Here is a 15,344-nt window from a genome sequence, read left to right as displayed (position 1 = left end):
GAGATGGGGTGCCTGGGTGGCTCAGTTGGTTAAGCATGTGACTTCGGCTTGGGTCATGATCTTATGTTTTGTGGGTTCCAGCCCCACGTCAGGCTCTGGGCAACAGCTCAGAGCCTGGAGCCTGCTTCGGATTCTGTGTCCCCTCTATCTCTGCTCCTCCCCCACTCGCGTTCTGTCTCTCTCTGTCTCAAAAATAAATGTTAAAAAAAAACCCAAAAAACCCAACATAGCAGAGATTAAGAGTATGGACCCTGGAGCCTGACTTTGTGCATGCAAATCATGCCTCTGCCACTCATTAATTATGTGAACTCAGAAAAGTGACTTTGGTGCTTCAACTTCCTCATCTGTAAAATGGGAATAGTAACAATATCTACTCCATAGGATTTTTACAAGATTAAGTGAAATAATATTTGTAAAACAACTAAAATATTGTTTGGCAAAGAGGAAGTGTTTGATAAAATTAAAAAAAAAAGATAATTTGGAGGATCTTTGGAACAAGACTGTGTTGTGTACGGGTTGTATCTTATCTGCCTTGTTTGATACTGTGTGATTATTTTTCTAAAATTTGTCACTTTTTGTCATTTGAAGCGAAAACATACTACATAATTATATAAATATGTAATTTTTGAGTATGGGGTATATGTTTTTAAAATTCTTTTTTAATGTTTATTTATTTTTGAGACAGAGAGAGACAGAGCATGAACGGGGGAGGGGGGGTCAGAGACAGGGAGACACAGAATCTGAAACAGGCTCCAGGCTCTGAGTTGTCAGCACAGAGCCCGACGTGGGGCTCGAACTCACGGACTGCGAGATCATGACCTGAACTGTAGTCTGACGCTTAACCGACTGAGCCACTCAGGCGCCCCTGGGGTATATGTTTTTAATGATAAAAAAGATGCATTTATCACGTGTAAGAGATTTTAAGAAAGCCATTGTTTGATTTCTTGCCTTTGGGCAGGTAAATGTTTAAATTACACCTATTCCAGCACTTTTAGAATTAACATTATAAATTCTGTGTTTCTCATCTGGGTTTCATTTAGTAGGTTACTAAATGAATGTGATTCCAAATTGGATTTTAAGCTGAGGAAGGCTGTGAGGAGATAATACTTGTACTATGGTTACATTTACATTATGGTCACATTTAGTGATGGCAAACATCAGATGTAGGTTAGGTTAATGAAAAAACATTTTATTGAGCCCTTACTGTGAGTTAGTATTGTTCTAGAAGTGGGAGTCTGTGAATGAGAGACTAGATAGAACATTTGTTTAATCATTTAAAAAAATCTAAACTTTATCCAAAAATTTATTATACATCAATAATATTTAAGATTCTTTGATAAGATAAATAAGTCCATTTCTTTGTTCTCAAAGAGCAGAGGGGAGATACACAAATTAGAAAATATAGTATTGTGTTAAAACAGAAAGTTTGATACTGAGTAAGTGATTATAAGCAAGGTCATTCTGTAGAAGAGACACCTCTAACTGTAGGTAGCAGGGCACAGAAGCATTTGGAAAAGACTTCTGAAAAATAAGGAAGACACATTAAACCAGGTCTTGAAGGATGTTGGCCCAGTTAGATTGATCGGGGATAATAGTCAGAGGACATTGTAAGGATGATGGCAAGTGAGCATAATATGGTTAGGAAATGCTAAGTAGTTTGGTTTAGCTGGAGCCTTTGTATATATCTCTGCTTTTGGTTCTAAGGTTTATATTTATAATTTTCATCAGCTTATTGCTGTCAGAACCTTTTATTATTTTTTTTTTTAGTAAAAGGTGAAAGATTTATTCAGTCTGAAGAGAAACCAGAGTTGTCCGAACATTTTAGATTATTTTGTGAAGTGACATTCTTCCTGGTCTTATAACCATGGTATAAGCTGTATTTTGTCAGTTTCTGAGATGGCCCAGAAGGTAGAATCAAAGCCTTAGGAAGTATTCTCCTCATCAATATCCTGTTCTCATCTACTTTCAGTGGCCTTTGATATTTGTGATGTACGGAGTAACATTGCCTTTATTAAAACTTGCCTTACTTTACTGATGTTCTCCTTTGAATTTTGCATTATCTACATTTTTCTAGTACCATTTTTCAGTTGTGAGGTTTTGACCTGTAACTGATTTTTTTCTGATTGCTTCCTATACATTTTTACATATTTCAAGTAGCCATTGTCTTTTATATACTTTCCTTGTTATATTAGATATACAGATCTAGTCCAGAACTTGTTCTTTTCTACTAAATTAATGTATCTATACTTAGCTTTGCAATCTACTCATGGTAGCCACAATTAAAAAAAATTTTTTAATGTTTATTTTATTTTTGAGAGAAAGAGAGTGTGAACAGGGGAGGGGCAGAGAGAGGGAGACACAGAATCTGAAGCAGGCTCCAGGCGCCCCATCATGCTAGCCATAATTTAATCACTAGTTTGCTTTTTGTGCTTTTCCTGGGTCATATTTATAGAAATTTCTCTTTCTATTGTGGGATTTCTTGTGTATTATTTCTCCTTTTGTGTTCAGTTTATATTTTACCATTCTTTTTCTAATAGATATTTTGTAAACTTTGGAGAGATGGTTATTTTTGGCTTTACCTTCAAGAGGCTGTGTTTCTATGTTTGAGTTTAGAGTCAAAACAAAATATTGTGACTGCTTAAAGGGATTTGTGAAAATGTAATTTTGGTAGACTTGTTCACTATCGAAGATTAGATTTGTACTATTGATTTAATGAGGTTAGAGAAATATATTGGATTATACTATTGGAACATATGGTTTTTGTTCTTATTTTTTTAAATCTAAGAGTGAGTCTAGTTTAAGTACTCTATGTATAGATTGAGTTCTAAAAGTTTATTCAGAATTGTTAACCTAAAAGATAAAACTGCCAGTTATTTTACCAGCAAAAGATAGCTTTATTCAGGAATAGCAGAAAATTGCAATCCAGGACAAACAAGCTATGGCTTGTCTGCAGAACAAAGGATAGGTTATACCCTTTTCTATAGAGGAAAGGAGGAATGTTGGGAGGGCTGTTATAAATAAGTCCATTAGTGGAAACTGGGCGTTCTTAGTGGCTTTTCGTTGGCTGAGTTGTGTCTCATTGGCTGGGCTGTTGTTGGGCAGGAAAAAAACTTGCTTCTTTCTGCCAGGATAGTAGAGTAGTATCCACCTGTAAAGTCCCTCTCTTCCTGTTGGGTCTGCAATGGACAAGAGTACTGGGCATGAGAGCTCCCCCTGCTGGCCTCTAGACTCCATTATAAATGATGTTTCCTTTTACTAATTTTCACAGAATTTAACATTTATTTCTCCATAGAAACAGTGTTATGAACGCTGATTAGGTTTCTAGGGTTGTAGCTTTCAGAAATTTTAAGTCATTGTTTTAGCTAAAATACTGTATGTTTGCAGTAAAACAATACTGTGGAATACTAGATGAAGCACAATAACAATAAAATTAGTCATATAGAGGGATGAGTTATTTTTAGGGAATTTTTGTTGATTTGTGAAAAGCTGGGGATATATATATTTTTAAGCTTATTTCTTAAAAAAATTTTTTTTAATGTTTATTCATTTTTGAGAGAGAAAGAGAGAGAGAGTGAACAGGGGAGGAGCAGAGAGAGAGGGAGACAGAATCAGAAGCAGGCTCCAGGCTCTGAGCTGTCAGCACAGAGCCCAACGCAGGGCTCGAACTCACAAGCTGTGAGATCATGACTTTGAGTGGAAGTCAAACACTGAAACCGACTGAGCCACCCAGCACCCCTAAGCTTATTTATTTTTGAGAGAGAGAGGGACGGCCAAAGAGAGAGGGAGAGTGAGAATCCCAAGCAGGCTCCATGCTGTCAACTTTGAGTCCGAGGCAGGGTTCAAACTCATAAACCATGAGATCATGACCTGAGTTGGACGCTTAACTGACTGAGCCACCCAGGTGCCCTGAGCTGGTGATATTTGTAACTGTAGGACTGTTCTTATGTATCTGGGATAGGTTTATTGGTTTTTCATGTAGGCAGATTTTATACTTTTCAAAACCAGCCTTCTTTTGCCTGGTGAGCTTAATCCACGTTGTTTAAATGTATCAGGTTTTTCTTTTTTTATTGCAGAATAGTATACTATAATATTAATGTATCATTTTTTTTTGTTTCTTTTATTCATGAATGTTTGGGTCATTTCCAGGTTTTGACTTTCATTAATGAAGTTACTGTGAACACTTTGTATAAATCTTTTGAACATTTTGTATAAATCTTTTGGGATCATATGTTATCATTACTCTTAAGTAAATAGTGTAAAATTACTAGTTCATAGGACAGGTATATATTTAACTTAATAAGAAATTGGTAAACCTTTTTCCAGAGCAGATATACCATTTTACATTCCCACTAGCAATGAATAAGAATTCCAGTTGTCTATATCCTTGCCAACATTTGATGTTCTTTTAATGTTTATTGATTTGGGTATCCTCTTTTATGAAGTGCTCTTTTAAGTCTTTTTTTTTTTTTTTTTTCCTGTCTCTCAATTGGGCTCTCTTTTTTTGTTTTATGTTTATTTATTTTGAGAGAGAGAAAGAGAGCGCATGTGTGCAAGTCGGGGAGGGACAGAGACAATGGAAGAGAAAGAATCCCAAGCAGGCTTGAGCTGACAGTGCAGATTCTGCCACGGGGCTTGATCTCATGAACCCATGAACTGTGAGTTAACCAGCTGAACCACCCAGGCAGCCCTCATTGCCTTTCTAATACATGCTTTCAAAGAAGATGAAGAGCCTGATACTTAGAGATCTTCCTGTGAGACATGGAGGTATAGATATTCAGAAGCAATGTAGTTAATACTCTTGAATCTGGTATGATTGTTTCTTGGATTGGTCAGGGGTCTTAGCAGCAGAATTTTTTTTTTAAAGCTTATTTATTTTTGAGTGTGAGCAGGGGATGAGCAGAGAGATAATCCCAAAGAGGCTCTGTGCTGCCAGTGCAGAGCCCCATGTGGGGCTCAATCCCACAAACCATGAGATCATGACCTGAGCTGAAATCAAGAGTTGGACGCTTTACCAACTGAGCCATCTAGGCATCCCTTTAGCAGTGGAATTTTAATGATCTCAATTTTGTGTATTTTGATGGACAGAATTCAGAATAGGTATAAAGTTCATTGAATTTAGACTATAATAAGAGTTTATATTTTGGGCCTGTAGGTACGACCATAACCAAATCTACCATTATTGACCACAGAAACAATTTGTATAAACATTATAATAAATCCTATGAGCCATTACTTTTTTTGAGGGTAATATTGCTTAGGGATCAAAATCAGTAGTTATAGTGTTAGCATTGTCTTTTATTTGTGAAATTAGTCTTTTGGTCTCACGTATAAAAATTGGAAACTTCTTCCCTGCATTATGGAGGTATTGTGGAAAATGGTGGCTCTCAGAAGTCCTTTAATCTTTTTAGAAGAATAAATATATAATTACTAAAATTATTTTTTTACATTGTCTTATTTAGAGGTAATTTCCTTGTACACTTTTTGTTAACCCTTAAAATTCATACTAACCAATTTAGAATTAAAATGAAGGTCTGCTTTGGGACACCTAGGTAGCTCAGTCACAGTTAAGCATCTCAGGTCATGATCTCACGTTTGTGACTTTGAGCCCCTTGGTGGGCTTTATGCTGACAGCTCGGAGCCTGGAGCCTGCTTCAGATTCTGTGTCTTCCTCTCTCTCTGTCCTTCCCCTGCTCACGCTCTGTCTCTCTCTCAAAAATAAATAAACATTGGGAAAAAAAAAAAAATGAAGGTCTACTTTGAAGGAAGTGATCAATATATATTGTTAGAGATTTTAGTTTATAGAACAAATAATAGGCAAGTTTCAGAATTTTCAATTTTTTGCCATTTGACTAAAGGTTATGAATATGTGTGAGAGTTTAACCCTTTAACTTTGCTTTACCCTTTTTCATAAGAAAAAACTTACAATACCAGTTAGCCTGAGATACATTCTCAAATTCTGGTGAAGTTGTGTCCTCGACAAAGTCACTAGTGGCAAAAAACTTAATGTTAGTAGGCTGCCTCTTGTCTGAGATATTCCATCTGGGATACACTTTATTATTTACCTGAAGTGGCTTTGCAGTAACTTTTGCTGTAGGTAGCCTGCCAGAGAGTCTTTTGGTAGGGAAGTTCACCAAGCATATTTATAAATTAATGTTGGTTGTGATTTCTTTGCTACTTTCTGCTTTTTGCCTCGTCTGTGTTTGGAAATTCTTATTCAGCTTTGGCAGTGAAAAGCATATTTCCCGGTGTTTGTTTACCTCTGTGGTTATCCTCTGATTCAGAAGTTGTTAAATTTTTATCTATTCCTTTGGAACCAAACTGGCAAAACAGCAACTCCTATATTTTAGCGTAAATCTGAATGCAAGACACTACTTTGTCTCTGTGAGAGAGAAACAATAGATTATACCTAGTCTCTGCTTTTGAGAGACTTAAAATCTACTTGGAGAGATAAGACTTTACCTTTGGAAAAAAGGTTAATAAGGCAGTACATAATAGTAGAGAACACCAGTACCATACCATGGCTTATTGTGGAATATTTTATAGCCATATAATGAGTAATACGAAGTACTGAACTTTGGGGGGAAAAAGCATACCAAGTGTGGATTACCGTTCCTGTATTTCACATATACATATGATTTCTTGACTGGAAGTGAAAAGAGTGTAGTTACATGTAAGGTTCAGGGATTGCCCATAAAATGAAAACATCCATCCTGGCACCACAGAAAAAGGTTGATAACTACTGTTATAGACAAAAAAAAATTGTAAGAGAGATGAACATTCTACTGTTCTTTCTTTTATACTGGGTTTTTTTGGTGCCATCATTAAAGTACATATTTTATTTTCTGTTCAAGGACAGTGAGCTTTAATTTCTTCTTATGACCCTGCAAAAGCCATTTAAAAGCGTCTCCATCTAAATCAGAAAGGTGGAATTGACCTATTTATTACTGGCACTATAGAAATTGTGTTAGTCTGCTTGCGCTGCCATCCCATAGACGAGAAGGCTTAAAAAACAGAAATTAGGGGCACCTGGGTAGCTCAGTCCTACTCTTGATTTTGGCTCAGGTCATGATCTCATGGTTTGTGAGTTTGAGCCCTGCATTGGGCTTCGAGCTGATAGTGCAGAACCTGCTTGGGATTCCCTCTCTCTGCCCTTCCCCTCCTCATGTTCTCTCTCTTTCTCAAAGTAAATATATAAACTTTAAAAATTAACTATTTAAAAAAAATTAATTATCTTACAGTTCTGGAAGCTGAAAGGTCCAAGATCAAGGTTCTGGCAGGGTTTGGCCTCTGGTGAAGGAAGGCTTTGTTTCTGGCTTGCATATGGCTTCCTTATGTGAGTTTCCACGTGGCCTTTCCTCCCTGTGCCTGAACTCTCAAGCTGTCTGGTGTTTCTTGTTATAAGGATGCTAATCTTACCTTATCTGATCAGGACCCCACCTTTATGGCCTCATTTAACCTTACTTTCTAGCTCCGAATACAGCCTAGATAGGGTATAGGGTTTCAACATGAATTTTGGGGGACATATAAATTCAGTCAATAACATTCTACCCCTGGTCCTCCAAATTAATATTCTCCTTGCATCTAAAATCCATTCATTCTATTCTGATAGCCCCCATAATCTTAGCTCATTCCAGCAGCATATCTAAAGTCTGAAGCCTAGAGTCACATCTAAATAGTCTCTAAATCCAGACATGGTTGAAACTGGAGATAGGACTCATCCTGAGGGAAAATTTCTCCAGCTGTTGAACCTATAAATCTAGACAAAGTTAGATGCTTCCAAAATATAGTAGTGGGACAGAACAAGGTAGACATTCTCGTTCCAAAAGGAAGAAATTGGAAAGAAAGAGGCAAACTTTCCAAGTTCAAAACTTAGCAAGGCAAATTCCATCAGTTGTTATTTTTTGGGAACAATCCTCTTTGGTTTAGAGCATTGGTCTCCAGGTCCATTGGGAAGTCAGTGCCTCTCTCATGGTTCTGTGGAACAGCTCTGCTCCTGGGTACTGGGCCATGGCCTTGCTCTTGAGGCACTGGGTGGTGGCTTCTTGGTTCCCCACTCCCAAACCTAGGAGGCTTCACCTTTTGAAATGAGGAGGAACCAGACCTGCCCTCTGGACCTGTGGTGGGGGTGGTAGCCCTAGTAGCTCTGTATCACCTTTGGGGTCAGTCTGCTCTTTTCTTGAAGGATAATTCATATTCAAAGCTGGATAACTCTTATTGTCTCATCCTGTAGAATCCCAGAAGTCTTACAGCTGTCTTTCATTCTATCCCATTTTTTTTTTTCTGTTCCCTTTAGTCCCAACTGGCAGGATATCTGCTTCTATGATCCCATCTTTATTCCTGGCTACTGCTGAGGTGGTTGATTAAATTTGTGGCTCACATCCACACTATTCTTATCAAATAGTTGTTCAGCCACACCCTTAGTGTTCTCTTCAGAATAATAAGCTTTATCATTTTTTGTAGCATGGAGAGGCTGAGCATTTTCCAAATCTTCAAGTCTTTTTTTTGCTTACCAGTTCCTTAATCTCTTTCCTCTCACATTTTGCTAAAAGCTGTAAGGAGAAAACAAGTCTTCAGCAGTTTGCTTAGAAATATTCTATGCTAAATATCCAATTTTGTCACTCAAAAGTTTTGTGTTCTATGAAAACACTAGAACATGAACACAGTTTAGCCAAATTCTTTGCCATTTTTTAACAAGGATAATCTCCCCTCCAGTTTCCAGTAACATGTTCCTCATTTCTGTCTGGTATCTCACCAGAATGGCCTTTAATGTTCATATTCCTAACCTATATTCTATTCATGATATATTCTTTTTTAAATGTTTGTTTATTTTGAGAGAGAGAGAGAGAGATCTCAAGCAGGGGAGAGGCCGAGACAGAGGGAGAGAGAGAATCCCAAGGAGGCTCCATGCTCAGCATGGAGCTGGATCCCTCAACTGGGGGATCTGGGATTGTAACCCAGGCTAGAATCAAGAGTCAGAAGCTTAACTGACTGAGCCACCGAGGCTCAGGCACCCCTGTTCATGATATATTCTTTAAGATGGTAAGGACTTTATCTGTAGCTTTCTTTCTAAACCTCACCAGGATTGCCTTTGAGTATATGTATATGTGAGTGTGTGTGTGTCGCCCAAACTCACAACCCTGCAGGGCTTGACCCTGAGAATCATGAGATCATGACCTGAACCGAAGTCAGACGCTTAACTGATTGAGCCACCCAGGTGCCCCTTCAGGAGTCTTCTTAGAGGTCCTCCCTAGCAATTTTGTCTACATTTCATTGGCCATTTCTAGTTGCAAGGGAAGCTGGAAAGTATAGTAGTTTTTAGTTGGGAACATTATCACCTTCAATAAAGTAGGATTCTGTTTTTTGCCAGTTGTCCTTCCAATCTCAATCCCTATAGCTCTGCTTCTTGCACCGTATACTCCATTTATATCAAACTATTTGCAGTTCCCTGATTGTCTGTGCTACTTCATTCTGTTATATGTGTTTTTCTTGCATGGAATACCCTTTAGCCTTTTTTTTTTTTTTTTTGGTCAGGTGATCCCCTTCACTTAAAGAATCAACACCTCTTTTTTTTTTTTAAGTTTATTTATTTATTTTGAGAGAAAGAGTGAGCGAGAACAGAGAAGGGGCAGAGAGAGAGGGGGAGAGAGAGAATCCTAAGCAGGCTCTGCACTGTCAGCACAGAACCTGATGTGGGGCTGGAACCCACGACCCTTGAGGTCATGACTCGGGCTGAAATCAAGAGTCAGATGCTCAACCGACTGAGGCACCCCAAGAATCAATACCTCTTGGAACCCCTTCTTAGTCACCAACTCAGAATTAATCACTCCCTATTTTGGGACTCCATTTTAATATCTCTGCTTTAACATTTCCTATCTAGTATTACAGTTATTTGGAGTGTGCCAATCTTCCCTACTAAAATTTGAAGTATTAGAATGTGTGAACTGGGTCTTATTCATCTTGATAGTACCTGACACATAGTAGCATTTAATAAATGACTGTTGAGAAAAATCAGGTAAAAGTACAATTTAAAAAAAAAAAAATTTTTTTTTTAACATTTATTTTTGAGACAGAGACAGAGCATGAACACGGGAGGGGCAGAGAGAGAGGGAGACACAGAATCCGAAACAGGCTCCAGGCTCTGAGCGGTCAGCACAGAGCCCGACGCGGGGCCCGAACTCACGGACCATGAGATCATGACCTGAGCCGAAGTCGGCCGCTCAACCAACTGAGCCACCCAGGCGCCCCTAAAAGTACAATTTTTAAAAAGGAGGAATGTTGTTATGCTTTTAGGCCACATGCAGTTCAGAATTGCCTCTAGGAACTACAGATGATGAATATATAGGATATACAGACTACAACATTAATTTTTTTTAATTTTAGCTTATTTGAGAGAGAGATAGAGAGCATGGAGGGGAGGGGCAGAGAGAGAAAGAGAGAGAGAATCCCAAGCAAGCTCTGCACTGTCAATGCAGAGCCCAATGCAGTGCTTGAACCGTGAGATCATGACCTGAACTGAAATCAAGAGCCCAACTGACTAAGCCACCCAGGCATCCCTACATTAAAATGATAAAATTAGAGAAATTTCTGAAATTCCTAGTTCATTGATTTGAAGGTACTTATTGCTTAAAACAAAGTTAAACAGAATTAGTCTCGATAGCTCTGCTTTGTAAATGAATTTTTATAAATGGATTATTTTCAGGTTATGCTTACCCCTACCTTTTTAAAAAATCTTAGCTACAACTTTCACTAGCTCTGTTTCATCTTTGATTTTCTTTCCCAGGAACAGTGTCTCCATTGCCTTGCTAAGTCATAACGCATTATAGAAGTGAAGTTGGCTAAGGAAAAAGAGAAAAGTTTCACTTAAACTCTGAGGGAAAAAGGCTCTAGAATCTATCTAGATATGGGAGTCGCTTGAAACTAGACTACTTTTTCTCATCCTTTTGCCTTGGACTACATGTCTTTTCTTCTGCCTCCCTCTCCCCTCTTCCCTTTCCCTCTTCCCTCCCCTCTCCTCCCTCCCCCGCCTCTTTACTCCTTAGTCTTTTTTTCTTTATGGTTGATTACTTCCATTTATTTAGATTTTCTTTAATTTCTGTCAGCAGTGTTTTGTAATTTTTAACACTAAAAAGTTTTTTTTAATTTTATTTTTTATTTTTAAAAATTTACATCCAAATTAGGATATAGAGCAACCATGATTTCAGTAGATTCCTTAGTGCCCCTTACCCATTTAGCCCATTCCCCCCCCCCAACCCCTTCAGTAACCCTCAGTTCTCCATATTTATGAGTCTCTTCTGTTTTGTCCTCCTCCCTGTTTTTATATTATTTTTATTTCCCTTCCCTTATGTTCATCTGTTTTATCTCTTAAAGTCCTCATATGAGTAAAGTCATGTGATTTTTGTCTTTCTCTAATTTCACTTAGCATAATACCCTCCAGTTCCATCCACGTAGTTGCAAATGGCAAGATTTCATTCTTTTTGATTGCTGAGTAATACTCCAGTGTGTGTGTGTGTGTGTGTGTGTACACATATATACACACACACCACATTTTTTTTTATCCATTAATCCATTGATGGACATTTGGGCTCTTTCCATACTTTGGCTGTTGTTGATAGTGCTGCTATAAACACGGGGGTGCATGTGTCCCTTCGAAACAGCACACCTGTATCCCATGGATCAATGCCTAGTAGTGCAATTGCTGGGTTGTAGGGTAGTTCTATTTTTAGCTTTTTGAGGAACCTCCATACTGTTTTCCAGAGTGGCTGCACCAGCTTGCATTCCCTCCTCCTTAGTCTTTTAATAGATCTTGAATACTGAAGTTCTTTGTGAAGAAATAAATTGCAGTCCCCTTTCCTTCCTTTTTTTCTTTAAGACTAGGTTACTTCTGATTTCTGAAATGGTACCTTTAGGTGTAGTACAGATGGGATTTTGATCTCTCCCAGTTGGGTAGCATATCACGTGTTTTTCTTCTGTCTTCTCCTCCCTTTTGGTTTTGTACCTCTTAGATCTCTGGTTGCTCCTCTTAGATCTGGATAGGCTTGTGACTGTAGCAGAAGTGACAGTCTTGTCATTTCAACTTTTTATTACATATACCAGTGAAATGTATTTGATTTCCTTTGCATGTTTTTCTTATATATTTTTTAAAATTTATTTATTTTTGGGGGGGAGAGGGAGAGAGAGAATCCCAAACAGGCTCTGTACTGCCAGCGCAGAGCCCAGTGTGGGACTTGATATCACAAACTGTGAGATCATGACCTGAGCCAAAATCTAGAGTCAGACACTTAACTGACTGAGCCACCCAGGCACCCCTGTCTAATATTTTCTACCTAATCTTTCTCTTCAGCTTTGTTAACTTTCTTAATGTTTTTCTTCCCTTTCTCAATCTTGTCTTCTTTCCCTTTTGTTGCATTGTTTCTTTGTCCAGGGAGCAGATGCAGATAGATGGTAGGCATTTTGGTAAATATTTTTCCATAATCCTGGAAATCTCAAATTGAGGTCCAGTGACCCTTCTTCCTTCTCCTCTGTTATCAGAAAATGAAATAAAATGAGACGGGGTGGGTTTGTATGAGGGTTGATGATATATGGCTCTCTAGGCTTTCTTTTTCAAAATGTAAAGTTTTTTCAGTGTGGAAAAAGTTGTGTCTATATGAGCACTGAACACTTAATAGAACTCTTAAATTTACTCTTTAAATAGCTTTCAGATTTGAATTCCTATTTAACAAAGTTTACACCTTGTTATACTTCTTTCACACTCTCACCAGAATAAAACTCAAGTATTTGTTGGCAGATTTTAAGCTTTTAAAACCAAGTACAAAGACAAAAAACAAAACAAAACAAAACACCGAGGACAATACCTTGTCTTTGTGTCCCTCATAGAACCCAGCACACTGTTGCCAATTATATATAAATTAGGTGAAATACACAGATCTGTTTACTTTTTATATTTCATGTATTATGGGCCACCCAGAATATACTTGGATTACTATGTAACTAAAAACTGCTAGACAATGAAATGCTTTTTCTGCTTGTTTGTATTTTAAAAACAAATTTAAAAATAGCCTCTAGAGATGTCTTGGATTTTGTGAACTCTGAAGTAGTTCTTGTGTTTTATCTATGGGTTGGATATAATAAGCCCCATTCTGTAATCTGTTGCAAAGTAGTCATATTTTTAAAATGAGTACATATTGAATTCTTGGTGACTTTAGTTCAAGCAGCTTTTGTATGATTGATTAGGAGCTTTGGTAGATAAATAAAATAGAGCAAGAGAATGTATGCATGCTTTGAGTAAATATCATATTTAGCCCAGCCTGTAGCCAGTGAATACAGATTGACTTACCAGATTGAACCTTTCATCTATTAATATGAACTGACTCCTGACTTGCTTCTTTTATGTAACGTTGGTAGCAAATTTTTTTTTACAAAGGATGATTTTGTTTATAATTTTATGGAATGTTAATGACCTTTTATATTTTAGGGCGTTGATGAATACTCCTAGTAATATGACTTACTTGGTTTGAGTAAAACAGCACTCATGCTTTAATCTAACACAGTGGTTTTGATACATTCGTTACAATGAATTACAATAGCCCTTCCCTTATGCTTGTCTGTCAAGAGCTAAAGAAGTTGTCGCCTTCTTGATATTTCCCTTCTTCCTCTTCTGCACTCTTTCTTCTTCCCCTTTGTTCCAATGTTAGATGGTAGCTGGGTCAGCTGGGATGGTAATATTGATCTATGGTAAGGAGGAAAGAGGATAAGGGCAGAAAAATTTATTGTTGTTTGGGTTTGTACCTTCTTTTTCCAATCTTCATTTTCATACCTTTTCCAGAGTTAGGAATAGAAAATGAACAAGGTACACCTTCATTACTGCTAGAAATCCCTTCCTCCCAGACTGTAATTTGTTGAGCATCCGTTACTTTCTTGTCTTTGTCAACTCCATATGTCTATATCCATTTTACAGAAGAGTAGGTACAGATATTAAGGAACTTGCCCATGTTCTCATAGCTAGTAAGTGACCTTGTTCAATTTAAACACGCATATGTTTTCTTTCTGCCCTTAACCATTTGGCCAGAGGTTATCAAATGTGGCAGCTGGCTAGACATATCGAAACTGCATCTTGTTTAAAATTTTTAAAAAGTTAGTTGCCAACGCTTTTAAAGGAGAGAGCTTTCACACAAACAACACACACACACACACACACACACACACACACACACACACACACACATATTCTTGGTTTCCTCATTGCTACGTTGCAGCAAATGCCTGGAACTTAGAAGCAGCTGCACCCTGTAGGTATGTGTTCTCTAGGGTTCCACATACCCCACCTGGCCCACTTCATCATTTGTATTGCCCTCCTCATTCATCCCTGTAGGTATTTCAGTTTTTGAGCTTTGCATCATCACTCTTTACTAATGCTTGAACTTTTATTCAAGAACAAAGGAGCCACTGAATATTTTTATTAATACAACTTTTCTTTCCAGTGTCAGTGTCAGATCTGAGAATAGTCAAGTGTAGGGGAGATAGCTGATGTTTCTGGCCTTTTCAGTTGGAATTATGCATGTATTTTCATTTATTTAGATAATATCTATTGATAGTGTTGTTAAAGGATCAGAGGGAATGTGGTTTAGAAATAGTGGAGAGTACCGAAGAAACATGATTTCTTGTTAGCACCCATTACCCTGAAGATGTAGTTCTTCAGCAGGACACAGACTGCTTGGAGTGAATTCAGTGTCCTCCCCTTAGCTCACCAGAGTACTTTGTTGCCTTTGCCCTGCTCAGAAAACCAAATGATGGGAGAGGATGGGAAAATCTGGGATGGGAGAGTGTCCAGGAAGCCCAGATTGGTGACTAGCACCATTGTCTACATCTGAGGACTTTTCATTTTCCCATCCAGATGGGGAGGTTGATGGCCTTAAAGCACAAGGGGAATTCCAGAAGTTACTTATCTGTTGTCCTTCTCATCATAGTTAACTCAAGTCCAGTTACATTAGTCCCAGTCAATTGATAAAACCTGTAAATCTTATCACAGAGTACTGCAGTTTTCTCTTAAAAACATTGTAAGTGGTGGTTAGGCTGTTTATGTTGATAAGTTGCTATATTAGGTTTATTACAGGTCAGATAGGTTTTTAGAATGTCATGCTATACGTGATGAAATGTAGGAAGAATTCACAATAGAGACCTTTATAGAAAGTGTATATGGAAGTAATCACTAGATGCTGCTGTTTTGCTGTAAGTTGTGTGTACTAGTGTAGTTTTAGAGCACTTGTTCTCTCTTTTTAGGTGTTCTTCCTATGTGCCCAGCTATGTCTTTTATATTTACTATATTGTCATTATTTATTCATGAGTCT

The 15,344-nt window shown here is 37.8% G+C and overlaps 1 protein-coding gene and 1 long non-coding RNA gene across 3 annotated transcripts in view; one reads left to right on the top strand and one right to left on the bottom strand.

The window, feature by feature from the left end:
- Nucleotides 1-15,344, top strand: part of USP32 (ubiquitin specific peptidase 32) — a 243,513-nt gene that overhangs the window by 38,421 nt on the left and 189,748 nt on the right. The gene's annotated exons all lie outside the window — the stretch shown is intronic.
- LOC122233414 overlaps nucleotides 13,608-15,344 on the bottom strand; it is a 129,005-nt gene continuing 127,268 nt past the window's right edge. Inside the window, exon 3 of the long non-coding RNA XR_006210960.1 lies at nucleotides 13,608-13,726. This is a non-coding gene — a long non-coding RNA (uncharacterized LOC122233414). The remainder of the gene's footprint in view (nucleotides 13,727-15,344) is intronic.

Source organism: Panthera tigris, chromosome E1 (assembly GCF_018350195.1).
Source record: "Panthera tigris isolate Pti1 chromosome E1, P.tigris_Pti1_mat1.1, whole genome shotgun sequence".
Classification (NCBI taxonomy): domain Eukaryota; kingdom Metazoa; phylum Chordata; class Mammalia; order Carnivora; family Felidae; genus Panthera; species Panthera tigris.
Note: the sequence above shows the minus strand (reverse complement) of the source record. Positions and strands in the feature narration are given on the sequence as shown.